At 31.0% G+C, this 20,031-nt stretch overlaps 2 long non-coding RNA genes across 2 annotated transcripts; both read right to left on the bottom strand.

Annotated features, from left to right (window-relative positions):
- Positions 1 to 2,740: 2,740 nt before the first annotated feature.
- LOC139503342 (uncharacterized) lies at positions 2,741 to 11,069 on the bottom strand. The gene is made up of 3 exons (XR_011659083.1): positions 10,914 to 11,069; positions 9,614 to 9,757; positions 2,741 to 3,142 (listed from the first exon to the last, which is right to left on the bottom strand). It is a non-coding gene; the product is annotated as an uncharacterized lncRNA (long non-coding RNA).
- A 3,250-nt stretch (positions 11,070 to 14,319) lies between these two features.
- On the bottom strand, positions 14,320 to 18,947 carry LOC139502956 (uncharacterized). The gene is made up of 3 exons (XR_011658986.1): positions 18,799 to 18,947; positions 15,410 to 15,556; positions 14,320 to 14,580 (listed from the first exon to the last, which is right to left on the bottom strand). It is a non-coding gene; the product is annotated as an uncharacterized lncRNA (long non-coding RNA).
- Positions 18,948 to 20,031: the final 1,084 nt, after the last annotated feature.

The following is a 20,031-nucleotide window of genomic DNA, read 5'->3' as shown; positions in this document are numbered from 1 at the left end:
ACTCTTGTTAATTCCAAAGTTGGTTCTTTCTTTTATTAATAAATTGGTCTTCCATTAGAAGAATTTTTAGTTTAACCCTTTGCCATGACATGATTCTTAAAATTATATTGGCATATTAGAGGGTGAAGTGTATTTTACGATGTTCTTTTTTTTATTCTTCGATAGAAAACTCAGTAACCTAGACTCTAGTGCCTTTGTCTAAAAAAGGTTAACATTGATGTTTTTTGTATGGCATTTTGTTAATTCTGATAATATCAGGGAGGAGAAAGTTGTATTTCTCTCCTTTTTTTAATGATTTACATCTCATGTTTGTTTCTCATAATGTTTAATCCAGATTTTTTTAATTCAGGTCCAAAGTGGTATTTATACTATTAATGTTGACACTATTACTGCAAATTTAATATCAGAATAAGTTTCAGACAGTTCCTATTAAGATCTTCCATAATATAAACTGAAAACCTCAAGCATGCATTCAATGGGATGTAAAGATTTGATATATATCAGATTTGTAGCATTTTAGGAGATGCAATAACAAATCCCTCATGAATATTTTTAAAAGTTGGTAGACATTGACTATATTTCGTTCAAAATTTATAATATTTGATATTACTAGAAGAGTGATAAAAGTGTAAAGATAGAAAATAAATCAATTGATAAAATATCACAATAGAACAACATTGCCTTTTATGCAACTTTTGAAAAATTACTGAAGTTCCTATCAAGGAAAAGAGGTTGTATTAATTTCTGACTTAAAAAAGCCCATTGGGCACTTCACAAAACCCTTAGCAAAGGAGCATTGAATGTAATAATGATTGTTTTTATATGGCTATGCTGTAATTCAAGATTGACCAATGTTTAGACTGTATTACAATTGAATTATTTACTTATAACTTTTAGTGACCTATAGGTGCAAAATCTACCTCATTTGGTGTCTTGTGGAAAGTTGTCTCATTGGCAATCATACCACATCCTCTCTTTTTATAGTTTTCTTCAAAGCTATGATAGACCTTAATAACTTCTATGGTATCAATCAACAAATTACAACGCTGAGAGGAAATCTTCTTCATAGTCATATTGCATTCTTTGTGGTTTTTATTCAGATAATGAACTATATGTGAAGTGTTTAAACTGATTTTAGTTATTAAATGTTTAGAACTTTTTTGTAGACAAAGTAATTTTTTTTAAGATAATATAATAAAATTGATTGTAAATTCCATTTTATTTAGAATTAAATGTTGTGCAATTTTACAGTTAGAAATTCAATGATATTGTTACTGTACTGTTTATATTTATCCCTCTGTTAAAAGTTAGTCATTCTGTATAAACTATTTTATTTGTATTTTAAATTGTTCTTTTAATTTTACAATAAATATTTAACCTTTCTCAACAAACTCTATTTTCATCTGCCATCAGTACTTTTGTCCCTTTTGAGTTGTTTCACTTTTTGCTACTCAGGTGCCTTACCTATGGGTTTGGCTTATCGTTGAAGGTAATATGGAATTGTCTTACCATTCTTTATTGTTCTGAGTTGGCAATTATTATGAATTATACCACATTTCCTTATTTTAATTTAATTAGGAGACCAAGTAAGATCAAAGTTAGCTATGGAATCGTAGCTTATGTTGTCCATTTGATTTTTTTTGACAATTTGCAGACTGCCAGTAGTCAACAAATATCATAAAGATCATTAGAGCTAAGATTTGCAGCAAGAAAAAATGTGCTGTGTTTGTTTGAATTATTTTGAAATATTATTCAATCCACTACTGTAGTCTTATTAAAAAAAAAACTTTGTATGAATCATTATTAATGTTTAAATTGTTGTATTCATATTTATCATTCATCCGTTATATAGGTGACTGGTAGTCATAGTCTTATAATGCATCAAAAAGGTTTTTTTTATCCACAGACATTCTTGCAGTATTTTTTCTCTTTTAATCAATGTAGTATTAGGTTTTTAGTTTGACTGAATATTATCCTTCATGTACACCTATCCTTTATGTGCACAAGTTGCATCAATTTGATACTTGATAAAAGGAAAAACACCTTTGTATCAAATCTATTTTATTCATTTGATCCTTCTTGATACTTTTGTTCTTCAGTTGCCTCAAAATTACGTAAATTAGTCACAAGCTTAGTTTTGCTGATGTCAAATAACAAAGAAATGTACATGTGTTGTACTGGTGTCTTTTCCTAAATAGTATGTGTAAAAGGTAATGTGGGACTTATTGGAGTCAAGTATGTTATGGCCTTCAACAATAGACAAAAAAGGTAGGGTAAACTTTCCCTTCAATTATTTCATACAAGGGCCATTTTTTAAAAAGTTCTCAAGTCTCTACTAAAATCTTCATTGTGATAGCTTTGTGTTTGCAATGTGGGGTTCTATCAACATTGTGATGTTAAGGTGGACCTCTATCCAATTTTAAATGCATAAAAACTGCAATTCTGGCAAATTTTGTAGCTATTGCAAAAAAGAATGAGGCTATTATTAACCAAAAATTAAAATTCTTTAGGACGTGAAGCTGTGTTTTGTTTTTCAGGTACATATGAATTCATGTTGGTTAAATACTCATACAAAAAGGAACCATTTAATCCTTAAAAAAATACATTTTGGTGCAATAATCAGGAGATGACGAGATTAGTGGAAATTTCATGTGCTTTATCTTCACACTGTAAAATTGTCATGGAAAGCATGTGCAGTCGTGGGTTCTGTGTTGCATTGGGACATGAAACATCACTTCTATGCAATATGTAATTGTTTATTTATCAAAGTAATATAATCCTTATAACATGTATGTTGCTATATATATATATGTATGTTTAGCCTAGCATCCACATACTTCTCAACACAAAACATTATGTGACAAAATAACTTAAATAATAAATATTTTAATTTAAAGCTGTATAAACATGATGGAATGATACATGTACAATCAATCAGACATATAATATATATGTCTCTGTATCAAAGTTTTCTTTTATTTTAAAATATAAAACAACATGATATTAATAATAAGTGTTGTTACAGTTATAGTCATGGTAGATAATTTGTTACAAAGATCTGTATCACAAAAGCATTGTTCCTCTTGTGCTGATATTGTATTACAATTATCGACAGTGGCTTTAGAACACTCTCTTGAATACCCTGAAATATATAAAGTGTTTATAAGATGAAGGAAATACAATATTGGAGCCATTAATGGTTTGCTATTTTATATTTAGATACAAGATGTGCTATGAGTCCTAATGAGACAACTCTCCATCCAGGTCGCAATTTGTAAAAGAAATCCATTGTTGGTTAAAGTACCTCGTCAACACGGAGCCTAAGTTCACATATCACTGTTACAGCAATTCACACTCTTTCACTCGCAAGTTTGTCAGTTATGTAATTGGACTTGTATAATGATTTGAACTGACTTTAATATGCATTGTCCTACACTTATATCAAAATTAAAAATGTCAAGCCAAAAAATGTAATCCAGCGGTTGTTGTTGGTTAGTATACATCTATTTTTGTTTATGTTGTAGTATAAATAAGGCCCTTGGTTTTCTCTTGAATTGTTCACTTTTTGTCATATAAGGGCCGATTATTATTTCTTACTCTTTGGTAAGAGTTTTCTCAACGTAGAAGATCGGATTGTCACCAATATTTTTCCTTTGGTCTTTTTTTTTTAAACTTCCCAATTTGGCAATCATATCACAAGTACATCTTCTTTTCTTATATTGCTTATGTTCAAAGATTTGTGATAACATTTCTAATTTATAATTGTGAATGAGAATTTTAGACCTTATAATTTTCTTACTTTAAAAGACAAAATTATTTTGTATCTCTACCTGTGTGACGTTTACACACTATCGTCAAACGCGCGATTCTACTTTAGAGCCATGTGCTTTGTCTATATGCCTTTTGGTGTTTCTTTGAAAACTTGTTTGTCTTTCATTTTTGCTATGTGATTTGTCTATATGCCTTTTTATGTTTCTTACTTATACATCCCATCATTGTGTTATTGTACTAAGGTAAATTTGTATATTCTTGTCTTTAATTTTTGTTAATATGCTTGGTCTATATGCCATGCTGTGCTTCTATGTAACATATTTGTATGTTGGGTTTTTTTTGGGTTTTTTTTAGTGATTCAAATTATAAAACAATGTTAACTGCTGTATTTTTGACATTTTTACCTATTATGTCTGTTTGTTTTGTTCACGCATCGTTGTTTATATAATGGATTTGATGCGATTGTCATACAAGTTAGAGGTCTAACTAGATATAAAACCAGGTTCAATCCATCATTTTCTACATAAGAAAATGCCTGTACCAAGTCAGGAGTATGACAGTTGTTATCCATTCGTTTGATGTGTTTGAACTTTTGATTTTGCCATTTGAATAGGGACTTTCCATTTTGAATTTTCCTCGGAGTTCAGTATTGTTGTGATTTTACTTTTTATAAATGTTGTTGTGGTTTTATTTGAATCTTCTTATTCAATAGTACGATCATTATTGTTCGTGCTTTTTGTGGATTTAAGAGGTCCCTCTTATGGAACTAAGTATATGGTTAATGGTTTTCAAATGTACAGATGACATTCCCCATTTCCATTCTCAATTTTATTTGACATATCAAATTCCTATAGTTTCTGGATATGGTTTATATAGTTATGAAAGGTACCAGACTTATAATTTGTAACTTCAGACGCGCGCTTCGTGTAGAAATGGCATAATAACCCTGTGTCTAACAGAGAAGTACTGCTACACTGTTTACGATTTTTTTTAATTTTTATTTTGCAGGGTAAAAGTAGCACTTTACAAAATCAGTGTTCTTATTAACCATGCGTTAATTTCAATTTGTAGCTTATATGTAACTATATGTTACTTTCTTTAAATATTACAGGTGTCCAGTTCGCTTGTTCCACTGAAACACTAGCCAGGTGCGACAATAAAAAAACTCGTCTGCCAAAATCGACATCCATAATCTTTGTTGGCTTTCAAATTGTTGCATTCATGATGTTGCCACAACAACGACACTAAATGACGGCTTTGCTACACGAAAAGCATCAGAAATAAAGCGACTAAATTTCCAATCCACCATCTATAAAAATGTCCCTTCGATCTGTTACACTGATCTGGGGTTAGAGTACTAACCTGTTACATTAGTTTAGGTTCTAGTTGTCTTATTGAGACATCTGTTACACTGATCTGTGATTACTTACCTGTTATATTAGTTTGTGTCTTGCTATCTTATTGAGACATCTGTTACACTGATCTGTGATAACTAACCTGTTATATTAGTTTGTGTCTTGCTATCTTATTGAAACATCTGTTACACTGATCTGTGATTACTAACCTGTTATATTAGTTTGTGTCTTGCTATCTTATTGAGACATCTGTTACACTGATCTGTGATTACTAACCTGTTATATTAGTTTGTGTCTTGCTATCTTATTGAGACATCTGTTACACTGATCTGTGATAACTAACCTGTTATATTAGTTTGTGTCTTGCTATCTTATTGAGACATCTGTTACACAGATATGTGATTACTAACCTGTTATATTAGGTTGAATTGTTATCCTTTTTCAGGCGTCTGTTACACTGATATGTGATTACTAACCTGTTATATTATCTTGAAGTGTTATCCTTTTCATGCATCTGTTACACTGATATGTGATTACTAACCTGTTATATTAGGTTGAATTGTTATCCTTTTCATGAATCTTTTACACAGATATGTGATTACTAACCTGTTATATATGTTTGTGTCTTGCTATCTTATTGAGACATCTGTTACACTGATCTGTGATTAATAACCTATTATATTAGTTTGTGTCTTGCTATCTTATTGAGACATCTGTTACACTGATCTGTGATTAATAACCTATTATATTAGTTTGTGTCTTGCTATCTTATTGAGACATCTGTTACACTGATCTGTGATTACTAACCTGTTATATTAGGTTGAATTGTTATCCTTTTTCGGCATCTGTTACACTGATCTGTTATTATTAACCTGTTATATTAGTTTGTGTCTTGCTATCTTATTGAGACATCTGTTACACTGATCTGTGATAACTAACCTGTTATATATGTTTGTGTCTTGCTATCTTATTGAGGCATCTGTTACACTGATATGTGATTACTAACCTGTTATATTAGGTATAATTGTTATCCTTTTCAGGCATCTGTTACACAGATATGTGATTACTAACCTGTTATATATGTTTGTGTCTTGCTATCTTATTGAGACATCTGTTACACTGATCTGTGATTACTAACCTGTTATATTAGTTTGTGTCTTGCTATCTTATTGAGACATCTGTTACACTGATATATGATTACTAACCTGTTATATTAGGTTGAATTGTTATCCTTTTCAGGCATCTGTTACACAGATATGTGATTACTAACCTGTTATATTAGGTTGAATTGTAACCCTTTTCAGGCATCTGTTACACTGATATGTGATTACCAACCTGTTATATTAGGTATAATTGTTATCCTTTTCAGGCATCTGTCACACAGATATGTGATTACTAACCTGTTATATTATGTTGAAGTGTTATCCTTTTCAGGCATCTGTTACACAGATATGTGATTACTAACCTGTTATATTATGTTGAAGTGTTATCCTTTTCAGGCATCTGTTACACAGATAGGTGATAACTAACCTGTTATATATGTTTGTGTCTTGCTATCTTATTGAGACATCTGTAACACTGATCTGTGATTACTAACCTGTTATATTAGTTTGTGTCTTGCTATCTTATTGAGACATCTGTTACACTGATCTGTGATAAATAACCTGTTATATATGTTTGTGTCTTGCTATTTTATTGAGACATCTGTTACACTGATCTGTGATAACTAACCTGTTATACTAGTTTGAATTGTTATCCTTTTCAGGCATCTGTTACACAGATATGTGATTACTAACCTGTTATATATGTTTGTGTCTTGCTATCTTATTGAGACATCTGTTACACTGATCTGTGATTACTAACCTGTTATATTAGTTTGTGTCTTGCTATCTTATTGAGACATCTGTTACACTGATCTGTGATTACTAACCTGTTATATTAGTTTGTGTCCTGCTATCTTATTGAGACATCTGTTACACTGATCTGTGATAACTAACCTGTTATATTAGTTTGCGTCTTGCTATCTTATTGAGACATCTGTTACACTGATCTGTGATTAATAACCTATTATATTAGTTTGTGTCTTGCTATCTTATTGAGACGTCTGTTACACTGATCTGTGATTACTAACCTGTTATATTAGTTTGTGTCTTGCTATCTTATTGAGACATCTGTTACACTGATCTGTGATTACTAACCTGTTATATTAGTTTGTGTCTTGCTATCTTATTGAGACATCTGTTACACTGATCTGTGATAACTAACCTGTTATATATGTTTGTGTCTTGCTATCTTATTGAGACATCTGTTACACTGATCTGTGATAACTAACCTGTTATAGTAGGTTGAATTGTTATCTTATTCAGGCATCTGTTACACAAATATGTGATAACTAACCTGTTATATTAGGTTGAATTGTTATCCTTTTCAGGCATCTGTTGCACTGATATGTAATTACTAACCTGTTATATTAGGTTGAATGGTATCCTTTTCAGGCATCTGTTACACAGATATGTGATTACTTACCTGTTATAATTAGGTTGAAATATTATCCTTTTCACGCATCTGTTACACAGATATGTGATTACTAACCTGTTATATTAGGTTGATTGGTATCCTTTTCAGGCATCTGTTACACAGATATGTGATTACTTACCTGTTATAATTAGATTGAATTATTATCCTTTTCACGCATCTGTAACACTGATATGTGATTACTAACCTGTTATATTAGGTTGAATTGTTATCCTTTTTAGGCATCTGTTACACAGATATTTGATTACTAACCTGTTATATTAGGTTGAATTGTTATCCTTTTCAGGCATCTGTTACACAGATGTGTGATTACTAACCTGTTATTTAAGGTTAATTGGTATCCTTTTCAGGCATCTGTTACACAGATATGTGATTACTTACCTGTTATTATTAGGTTGAAATATTATCCTTTTCAGGCATCTGTTACACAGATATGTGATTACTAACCTGTTATATTAGGTTGAATTGTTATCCTTTTCAGGTATCTGTTACACAGATATGTGATTACTAACCTGTTATAGTAGGTTGAATTGGTATCCTTTTCACGCATCTGTTACACAGATATGTGATTACTAACCTGTTATATTAGGTTGAATTGTAACCCTTTTCAGGCATCTGTTACACTGATATGTGATTACCAACCTGTTATATTAGGTATAATTGTTATCCTTTTCAGGCATCTGTTACACAGATATGTGATTACTAACCTGTTATATTATGTTGAAGTGTTATCCTTTTCAGGCATCTGTTACACAGATATGTGATTACTAACCTGTTATATTATGTTGAAGTGTTATCTTTTTCAGGCATCTGTTACACAGATAGGTGATAACTAACCTGTTATATATGTTTGTGTCTTGCTATCTTATTGAGACATCTGTTACACTGATCTGTGATTACTAACCTGTTATATTAGTTTGTGTCTTGCTATCTTATTGAGACATCTGTTACACTGATCTGTGATAACTAACCTGTTAAATATGTTTGTGTCTTGCTATCTTATTGAGACATCTGTTACACTGATCTGTGATAACTAACCTGTTATAGTAGGTTGAATTGTTATCTTATTCAGGCATCTGTTACACAAATATGTGATAACTAACCTGTTATATTAGGTTGAATTGTTATCCTTTTCAGGCATCTGTTACACTGATATGTGATTACTAACCTGTTATATTAGGTTGAATGGTATCCTTTTCAGGCATCTGTTACACAGATATGTGATTACTTACCTGTTATAATTAGGTTGAAATATTATCCTTTTCACGCATCTGTTACACTGATATGTGATTACTAACCTGTTATATTAGGTTGAATTGTTATCCTTTTTAGTCATCTGTTACACAGATATTTGATTACTAACCTGTTATATTAGGTTGAATTGTTATCCTTTTCAGGCATCTGTTACACAGATATGTGATTACTAACCTGTTATTTAAGGTTAATTGGTATCCTTTTCAGGCATCTGTTACACAGATATGTGATTACTTACCTGTTATTATTAGGTTGAAATATTATCCTTTTCAGGCATCTGTTACACAGATATGTGATTGCTAACCTGTTATATTAGGTTGAATTGTTATCCTTTTCAGGTATCTGTTACACAGATATGTGATTACTAACCTGTTATAGTAGGTTGAATTGGTATCCTTTTCAGGCATCTGTTACACAGATATGTGATTACTTACATGTTATATTAGGTTGAATTGTTATCCTTTTCACGCATCTGTTACACTGATATGTGATTACTAACCTGTTATAATTATTAGGTTGAATTGTTATCCTTTTCAGGCATCTGTTACACAGATATGTGATTACTAACCTGTTATATTAGGTTGAATTGTTATCCTTTTCAGGCATCTGTTACACAGATATGTGATTACTGACCTGTTATATTAGGTTTAAGTGTTATCCTTTTCAGGCATCTGTTACACTGATATGTGATTACTAACCTGTTATATTAGGTTGAATTGTTATCCTTTTTAGGCATCTGTTACATTGGTCGTCCGTAATATAATTTGTGTCCGACAATTTAAGTTTGAAGTCCTTTCCGCATGAAGACGTAAATTGAGAAGTACATTCGTAGCATCTGATACCTACATAAAAATAGTATCTATATATATATATATATATATAGATTGCCTAACAATGTAATTTTAACACACTATTTAGTATGTAAATATAAGAATGTTTAAAATATTTACAAAATGATGAAAATAAACGCAATATTTCGCTAGACCAACTAGCTTTATCAAGCGTGCATCTATCCAGGTGAAATGTAGATGATAAGAAACTTTTGCAGCTCACCGTCTGTGTTGCACTTAACTGCCTTTAAAAAAAGAAAATTTTTGCAGCTCAATGTCTATGAGCAATTGAATTTAGCTGCTTTGAAAATAAGAAAATTATAAATATATATATGACTATGATAAAAAATTTCCAAGAATGATTATAATATGCGAGTAAATATTCTACTCTTTGTGCTGGTTAGTAAGTAACAATTGTATAGCCCTGGAATCAAATATATTCACGGAAAACGTCCATTCGCCTTTGGAAATCTAAACTGAGTTCTATTCTGAAGGGATACATGTTATTAGTTTAAAAGAGCGTTGAACGTCTCGAAGACTTATCTGAAGAATTCTGATTAAAATGTGATACGTAATTGCAGTAAACATTTCCGTGTCAGTAGTATGACATGCTATGGTTTGTGCCTGATCACATGTTTTATTATAAATGATCATACCAGTAAATGAAGGTTGGAATTGTGAAACAAAGTTCTGTGAACTTCAGCGTATATGGTGAACTGTATGATATGTCTGGTCGGCTGTTTTCTTCATGTAATAGCGTTGTTTGTCTCGTCGGCTGTTTTCTGTTGGCCATTGCATTGTTTGTCTAATTAACTGTTTTCTCTTTACCATAAGGTTGTGTGTCTTGCTGTCATCACAAGTTGGTTATCTTTTTTAGAATAGCTTTCACATATGACGATATGTTCCCATTGTCGTATTAGATAGCAGTTCAATCCTGCATGCCCTCTTTCCCTCGAATGTGAACTACCGAATTAGACTTATCACCAGATGTGTACATATATGAGCAACACGACAGTCCGATAGTTTGAACATATAAACCATATATGTTGTGTGTATGCAATAAAATGAAATTATGTGCCTAATATCCACAATTACACCAGTATCGTATTATAACATAGTAAAGTTGAACCTGCACGGGTATATCTAAATATTTATAGCTTCAACTTACTTTCAACTTCAACCACAGTTGTTAAGAATAAGAAACAGCAAATGCATAAAACAGAAAGAACATCCATTGTAATATATATGCAACATACAAACTAGATGTTTAGCAATATAGATACATAAGGAAACGGATATGTGAACTTATGACTTGTGAATCAATCTTCTGTGCTTGTATTTCCGCTATTCACAGGATGATCATAGTATCTTAAGTACAGGATTAAATCTTTTAAAGGTCTTTCCTCTAAGCGATGAAACCCTTATTGTTTTTCTTTTTTTCTTTGTTTTCTTCATTTTCTTTCACATTTTTATTACATGCTCTCCGCCTATATATTCTTTTAGAGTTATCAAGACCAAATATGGAACATCGATAACATGATTATATGTTTTGACTAATTACCAAAAACATAAAATGACAAAAATAAATAAGGCAATTTGAAATTTCATTTTTTGCATATAATTTTCATAAGTTTTATTCATACACATGACATTGCATAATTTTATGGCATTTGCTCAATGGATTCATTTGATATAGCAATTGAACGTCTGTAAGAGCTCTTCTCTACCCCCCCCCCCCCCCCCCCACACTTTTCCTCTTAGTAAGAAGGGTGGGACCAATTAGTGGGAAAAAAGTTAACATTACTAGGATGGTTAGGTTTTTGTATATCAAATAAAAGTTCATAAAGTGTACATTTCAAATTTCCAATTTCATTCCCCAAAAATATATGTCTTTTAAGGTAAGGTTTTCGTATATCAAATGAAAAGTCACAATGTGTACATTTCAAATATAAAGTTCCTATGAGTTGGGTGAGGTTATTAAGTGTAAAAATCAAACTTTCAAGAAGATGGTGTTGTCGAGTATCGAATGAATGGTCATTTACAAACATCATACATCCGGTCTCAAAAATTTAAGTGAATGGGGTCATTAAGTGCGTAAAGGGTGTTAAAAGGTATGATAGTCACCTATCACATAGAAAGTCGAAAGTAGTGCATTAAAGGGGCACTAGCTACGAGATATATAAAACATCAAAAGTGTGATTTTTTTGTTGAAAGTGAAAAAGTGAAATAATAATTTGCTTTTATCAGCTTAGATGGTTCAATTTTGTCAAATTAAGCTAATAAACATCGATAATGAATTATTCACTTGCAAGTGAATAATTCGACCTCATTAAATCCATATGTATGTGAACTCCAATTTAACCCCGTAGAAAGTGATAGAATAACGCATGCATTGTCCGTGTACGGATATTTAAAGGAAAAGAATGTCAACATTGAAAGTGAAACAAAGGTAAATAATTTGATTAACTGATTCGATCCACACAAAATCATACTTATAAAGGTAAAAACGACTATAAACATAAAAGTTTAATCTATAATACAAAATTTAACAGACCTATGAAAATATACAAAATAAGAGTTACTTAATCTATTTGTATCTGTGTTTATGTTTACATCGCTTTTATGGTCATAGAAGGTCAACTCGATAGTTAATTAGAAGGCGTCTTGGCTAAATTTCACACGAAACGATGCAACATCTTACTGAGACCATGTCCTGTAAATTGTTTATTTGATATTTTTGATAGTTTGGAAAAATGTTTTACGTTGTTATAAACAAAATATGAGAATTTGAGTCAAATCGGTGAACATGAATTTGGCAGCTAGTGCCCCTTTAAGGACATCGGACTTTTAAAGGAAAGACCTTTCAAATATACAAGGTGTTATTGTTTATAAGAAAATTAAGCACAAATTGAGTGACAAAAACTTGATTGATTGCCATTTGCTTATAATTCAGTGGCAAATATAAATGCATGTTAAGGTCTAGACAGATTAACAATACATACAATATGTAGTTTTTTTTTTATCAGGGTTCTGCTTGGAGAAGGTCCGGAAATTCAGACTGTTACATGGAAAATAGGGTATATTGGATAGGGTCATACATTTAGTCTTGTAACATGTCACCTATGGACCCATCAAAGATTTGTTAGAATGGTTCTTAACTTTCAGAGAGCGTGACATTATCTGTTCATGAGGTTCGAATTTAACGTTCACATTCTGACTGGACGTTCAAAGTCAAATAAATTAAGCGCATCATAAAACGTTTTCCTTAATGCATTTATTAAAGTTAAGCAAGGTCCTGTTTTTCGGTGCAAAACATGACTAACACGCATTTTATGTCTGGAAATTTATTGACACGTTTCATCACAGTTCCAAGAGTTATTATTTTAAAAAATAATTGACAAGAGCATTCCATCATTCGCTATAAATTTGAATCAAATATAAAAATCAGTAAAAATTTACAGAAATTTCTTTGATACATTTTTATATAAAAAATGGAATATGTAAAGTACTAAATATCATTTTGATTTTGTGGAAATGTGTTATATATAAAGGCAACAGAATCATACCGCTGTTCAAAAGTCATAAATGATTGAGAGAAAACAAATCTGGGTTACAAAAAAAACAAAGTGAAACACGTCAACTATAAGGGGAAAGCAAGGTCACGGAAGTGCAACAAAAACAAACTCTAATATACATAGAAACGAACTATTTGATAACAATAGTCATACAATTGTTGTTAAATCTGAATTGTATTTTAGATTTCTTATTTAAATAGTAGAATTACATTAGGATTTGATAACTTTTGTACCTGAACCTAGCGGGTTAAATAAATGCACTCCTACCAGGGAAATTTAGCAGTGTAAAATATAGTTCTACTCTATTTTTCATATATCGGTGAAAAATATAATGATATAATTCATCTGTGTACAATTTATTAAACTGTAATAACTTTCATTGCGTAAGTTTTTGACAAAGTTTGGAAAGCGATAAGTATATATGTGACATTTAAGAGCATCAGAATAAAAATTACTAGCAATCACGTACTGTACATGGTTAGATAAACTCTCATACAACGTTTTCAAATTACAAAAGAACCATTCAATTTTTATTATTTAATTTTAGTATTAAAAGCAGGAAATGATGACATAATTAGAATGTTCATATGCTTTATCTTATAATTTCTTCCCATTATTAAATGAATTGCCATGGAGAGCATATCTTGGATACAGTGTTGCCTTGAGACGTGGAATATCATTATAAAGGAATATTTCATTGTTATCTGCTAATCAAAATAATGAAATCCTTAAAACATGTATGTAATTTCGCTGCATTTGTTTGTATACCCAAGCATCACCTAATCTAAACACAACTCATCATACGACTAGATTACCTATAATATAAAGATAAATACCAAATAAAGGCAACAGTAGTAAACCGCTGTTTGAAAGTCATAAAACGATTGAGAGAAATCAAATCCAGGTTACAAACTAAACTCGAGGAAAACACAGCAACTATGAGAGGAAAACAGCGAAACAACAGAAACACTGATGTGAACAAAAAAATACAACAAAGAAAATGATGCAATCAACCAGAGACATATATGTTTCTGAATGAATGTGATATTATATTTTATTTAAAAGTAAAAAATAACAATGTATTTATAATAACTGTTGCGATAGCAGCAGTCATGGAAGACGATTTATTATAAAGATCAGCAGGTGCAGTCAAGGGAGACCATCTGTTGCAAAGATCTGTTTGACAGAAGCATTGTTTCTCTTGTGGTGATGTTGTAATACAGCCATTAACATCAGCCGCAGAACACTCTCTTGAATACTCTGAAATATATATTTTTTTTTAAATTAACTTGATTGGAGAATATACAAACTATAGAGCAATATTTGTATGTCTACTATTTCATATTGCTGTTATAGCAAGATATTGCAGTCGTTCACTCATACCATACAACACCTTTTGAAATTTGACGCAATATTATCGTATATTTGCCACTAAATGTTACATTTGACAGTAAAATAAATTAGCTACGCGTAAAGGAGCTAGATAAGCGGATATTTGCGACAGTAAAATCAAGTTTTAAGAAGACCAAACTTATAATACAATACAGTTATCTCGATTCTAATGTAGCATATTAAAATAAATACCATTTAACAAATATTTTGGCGTTAAATGACATAAATGGAAAAGTCCTCAAAATTTTGCATTGTCTGTAGCAACTTAACAATGTGACGTCATTTGTATTATACTCACGATGTCAAACACAAAACTCTAGACGTATTTATACCTTTTGTACGCTTCAAAATTAAAGGTTTCAACGTTGACAAAAAGAACATTTTGAAGCTCAAAATGTGACTTTCATGTTTATTTTGAAAGAAATTATACAATACCAAAGAAAAACTGAATTCAAAATGGTTGCTTTTTTAATTACGGACTGATAGAACGTGGAATTTACCCCTTAAAAATAATTATCAACGTCCAATGAAAAATATCGTTACAAACGAATTGCATTAGAATATGCCTTATATTTGACACAACATATTGTCTGATGGTGCCATTCAGTTACTTGACCTATTTACTAACCTGTTTTTATTATTGTAGATTCTTTTCATCTTACTGAAACGTCTGTTACACTGGTTTGTGATTACTAACCTGTTACATTACGTTCATTTCTTGTTATCTTATAGAGACATCTGTCACACTGGTCTATGATATAATTGGTATCCGACGATTTAAGTTTGAAGTCTTTCCCACAGGAAGATGGATTGATTTGAGAGCTACATTCGTAACATCTGATACCTACATAAAAATTATATTGACAGTATATTGTCAAAAATTGACAAAAATAATAAGGAAAACTGTCCCTGATTGAGTTATGAGAAGATGGAATATAGCTGATCTATTGAGAATACTTGGGTAAAGGTAGTAAGTCTTTTTTTTCGTCGGATTTTCTAATGTCTTTAGGCTGTTCATTTTTTGCACCCAATTTTAAAAAACTAACTAATTCAAAAACTAACTCTTTCAAGATATGTTCAAATCGTAGGTTCAATCGAAGGTATATTACAAGTATCTGCGTATCTCTTTTTTTTTAAATCTGGTTACGTGATATTTTTCTGATATTATAATATCACTTAAAAATTACCATTATAAGGTTCATGACCTCTTATCATTCGCGTTGAAATATAATGCCTTCATTTGTCGAACATTTCTCGAACAATCAGTGAGGTATGAGTTTGAGTTCCTTGTGGAAGGCCTCATGATGACTTTGAAATAAAGAACACACCACAACGAAAGTGCTGCAAGCCTTTGCAATAAGTTTTTTTTCCAATTGCTTTTTTAGATTATGTCTGAGTAAAATATAATTTTTTTTGGTTCAATTATTAATGAAAGTGGTATAGTGAAGTAATAATTCGATTTTAGCAGTCAATTTCTTGCAATTTGATCAAAATAAGCTAAGAAACATCGCTGTTTGATTATTCACTTGCTAGTGAATATTTCAACCTCATTGAATCTGTATTCATGAAATCTCTAATTAAAACCCTAAATTTGATATGGGTTACGCATGTTTTAAAAGATAAAAAAAACATTGAGCGTGAAACAAAGGGGAGCCTGTTGGATGACTGATTCGATCTACAAAAAAATCATTCTTAAACAGGTAAAAGGGATGATAAACATGTATTTTAACTTACAACATAAAATAAAAAAGACCTAAAAAAAATTAACTACACGCTGATGCTATCTGTTTATATTTATATGTATGTCTATATCGGGTTATACGCATGTACAAGAATATTGGACATTTCCAAGCGAGATGACCCAAGTTGTTTAAGAAATTTTTATGAAAACTCTGATAATTCTATATTGCTCACCGACAAATAATTGTATTATGACACATGCTATCTTTTATGTGTATTTAAATTAAACGTCTTCAAAATTTTGGTAAATTGACATAACCTCGGTTTTGAATGTATCTGTGTTATTCTATAGTTCATTTTTTTTTATCAAAATACTTCATGGCCACGGTATATCAAATTCATAAACAAAATACGTCATTTTGATACATTTTTTTGTATCGAACCTCTTCAAATTCGATAGAACTTTCAATAGCAACTACCACTTTTTATTTCTAAATAATAAAAGTGGGCAAAGCAGAAACTATTATAAAGTCAACCTTTCTATTATGTCGATCCATTTGAATACTGTACATACGACATCAGTCGAACGGAGGTTTGGTGTTTGCATTTCAAAATGCAGTTGACAACATAAAACATTGATTTAAAATATATTTTTCTTGATAATTATATTGTTTCATCATTTTTCAATCTTATCTTCTATGGAAAAATTAACTGCGACGAAAAATGGAATTTTTATGATTTTTATAAAGCATCAACCCATAGTCAAAGGTACAATAACCAACATAGGGGAAAAAGAAAAAAAACATGAATGTTATTTTCAAATGGCCATTGACAACAGTAAATGCTGATTTAATTATTTTTTTTTAAGAATCATATTTGGAGATCCTTCTTAAAGTTGACTTGCTATGGATTTTTTTTTATCACATTTAAGGTAAAAAAGATATATTAAAAATTATAACACGGTATAAGTGTTTCCCGTTTACATCAACGATAACTATTTATAAGATTTTATTTTATCAATGACATAACACGTGTACTAATTAATGTAAAAACATTAAATGTCCTTCATTCTTGTGTATGACCGTCGGTAGTCTTCGGAGGTAATCTCAATGGTTAATTAGATGACACCCACATAGTATTGAGTCCATGTTTTGTTCTTTGTTTATTTTATACTTTTTTTAATTTGAATATACGAGCTAGTATGTTAAAAATCAAGATAATGAGATTTTGAGTCAAATCGGTGAACATAAAGGAGTAGGTTCAGTAAGACCCCTTTTTGGCCCCAAAATATAGCAGTTTTACAAAATTGTTAAAATGTAAACCTTTAGTTATTTATTGGACAGTAGAATGCTTCTGCTACATAAATATGGGCTGTTTTTGACAATACAATGCACATATATCCGGTACTAGCACCATTAAGTCATGCTAAATTACTGAAATCCTCATAATTCTAGTATTTTAGTTAAATTTTAGACGGTTTTCGTGTAAAACGAAAGTGGCCGCATTCGTGTTCATCCTTAATATTGAAATGTAAGTTGTATTTTATGATAATACATAACATATATAAATGTTGAGGATGAACACGGATGCGGCCACTTTCATTTTTACCAAAAACCATCTGAAAAGTGACATTTTTCGGCCTATTAGGTAGATTTTTCATATTTGAGCTTGAATCGGATCGTTTTTAATGACTAAATCTGTTAAAATCTTTCACATAAACTAATTAATTCAAATAAAATAGACACTTAAGTGTTTAAAAAGTGGTCAAAATCTTTCGTCAGATGAACCTGAAATTTGAGGCCAAAATCGGTCCTTACCGGACCTACTCCTTTGAAAGCTAATAAACCCTTTAATACACCATATCCTTTATCCCTTTCATAAGGGGAATTTGAAATACTTGCAATGAAATGAAAATCTTTTGCATCTAACACAAAGTCCATATAGTAGCTTATAGTCGAGAGTCATTTGCTTTATATAATTTGTATAAAATTTGACTAAAATTCACTCTTCACTTACAACTTGTAAAATAATTTAAAGTATGTATTCTGTTATAAAAAAAGAAGCATAAAAACAAACTGTAGATTTGTTATTCAATGACCACACAATGAACCTTTTTTTTTTACAAAAAAAAACAAAAAAAAAACTGTATCATCTTTTTTTAGCATGGGAGTGAAATAGGACATGGGGAATTGCATAACTTGTTAGAGATAAAACCGTACGTATATTAAATGGGAAAAAACATAGTACACGTTCTTTCAAGTGATCATGACAAAGCCGTACATGTTGTATGGGTGCAATCCAATGAAAGTATATGCCTATACTCTCCAATTACATCCGTATTGTAAAACATAATTAATTTCATCCCGAATGGATATATATATAAATATATTTATAAATTCAACTTACTTTGAACTCTAACAACAGTTGTTGAAAATAAAAAGCAGTAAATACATAAAACAGAAAAAATATCCATTCTCATATATAGACAAGACACAATTTTGATAGAAGATGGGTTTTTTTCCCCAATCTTTTCACATGAAACAATTGAGGGAAACGGATACGTGAACTTATGACATTTTATTTCCGTATAATTCCCGGAAGGTTTATAATTGCCTCACATATCTGACTGAGAGTACAGGATCAAAAAAAATTGAGAATGGAAATGGGGAATGTGTCAAAGAGACAACAACCCGACCAAATAAAAAACAACAGCAGAGGGTCACCAACAGGTCTTCAATGTAGCGAGAAATACCCACACCCGGAGGCGTCCTTCAGCTGGAACCTAAACAAATATATACTAGTCCAGTGATAATGAAGTCGTTTTCTCATTGTTCTAGGTGGATATAAGCATTTTTCAAAATAGCTTACATGGTGTGTTTGTTCCAAAATTAGATATTGATTGATTGTCGGTTGTTTATAATTAACACACAGTGACAATTATTTCATGCACATTCCTGCTGAGACAAAATAAATGCATGACCACTTGCATATACAATTAGGTATGTTTTGTAATAATGTTCCTCGGGATGAAGGAATGCAAATATAGACTGTCAATTGGAAACGAGAGGGTTTTAAATAGGGTCAGAAATTATCCTTGCAACAGACCACCTAAGGATCCCAAAACGAGTTGCTGCAATGGTTCTTGTAGATCTGAACACTGAGGCATCCCATCATCGGATGTAACGTCCACATTCTTACTTGGCGTTCAAAGTAAAATAAATTAAGCGCATCATAAAACATTTTCCGATGAATTAGAGTTAAACAAATGTCCTGCCTTTCGGTGCAAAACATATTTGACACGCATCGTGTCCCCGGAAATTCATTGGCACGTTTCAAATTAGTTCCAAGGTCTTATTACTAAAATATAAAGTATAAAGAATTAAAAAAAATAAAAGGTGGTCAAATTTGACACATATTTCCTTGGTACAATTTCAGCCGTCCTCTGGTATCCATTATACAACTTAATCAGATTTGTAGTATTAGACATATATATTCAAATGTATGTTTAAGGATTTCCTTTCCTCAGTCTAATCAGAGACATACGATGTATAGTATATGTCACTGGTCTCTGATCTTATCTTAGTCACTTAGTCTTAGTGACTTTAAAACATTGAACCTAAATAATTTGTTTGCATCCTG

The sequence above is a fragment of the Mytilus edulis genome, chromosome 14, assembly GCF_963676685.1.
Source record: "Mytilus edulis chromosome 14, xbMytEdul2.2, whole genome shotgun sequence".
Classification (NCBI taxonomy): Eukaryota; Metazoa; Mollusca; class Bivalvia; order Mytilida; family Mytilidae; genus Mytilus; species Mytilus edulis.
The sequence above is the reverse complement of the archived record's forward strand: the minus strand, read 5'-3'. Positions and strand labels throughout refer to the sequence as shown.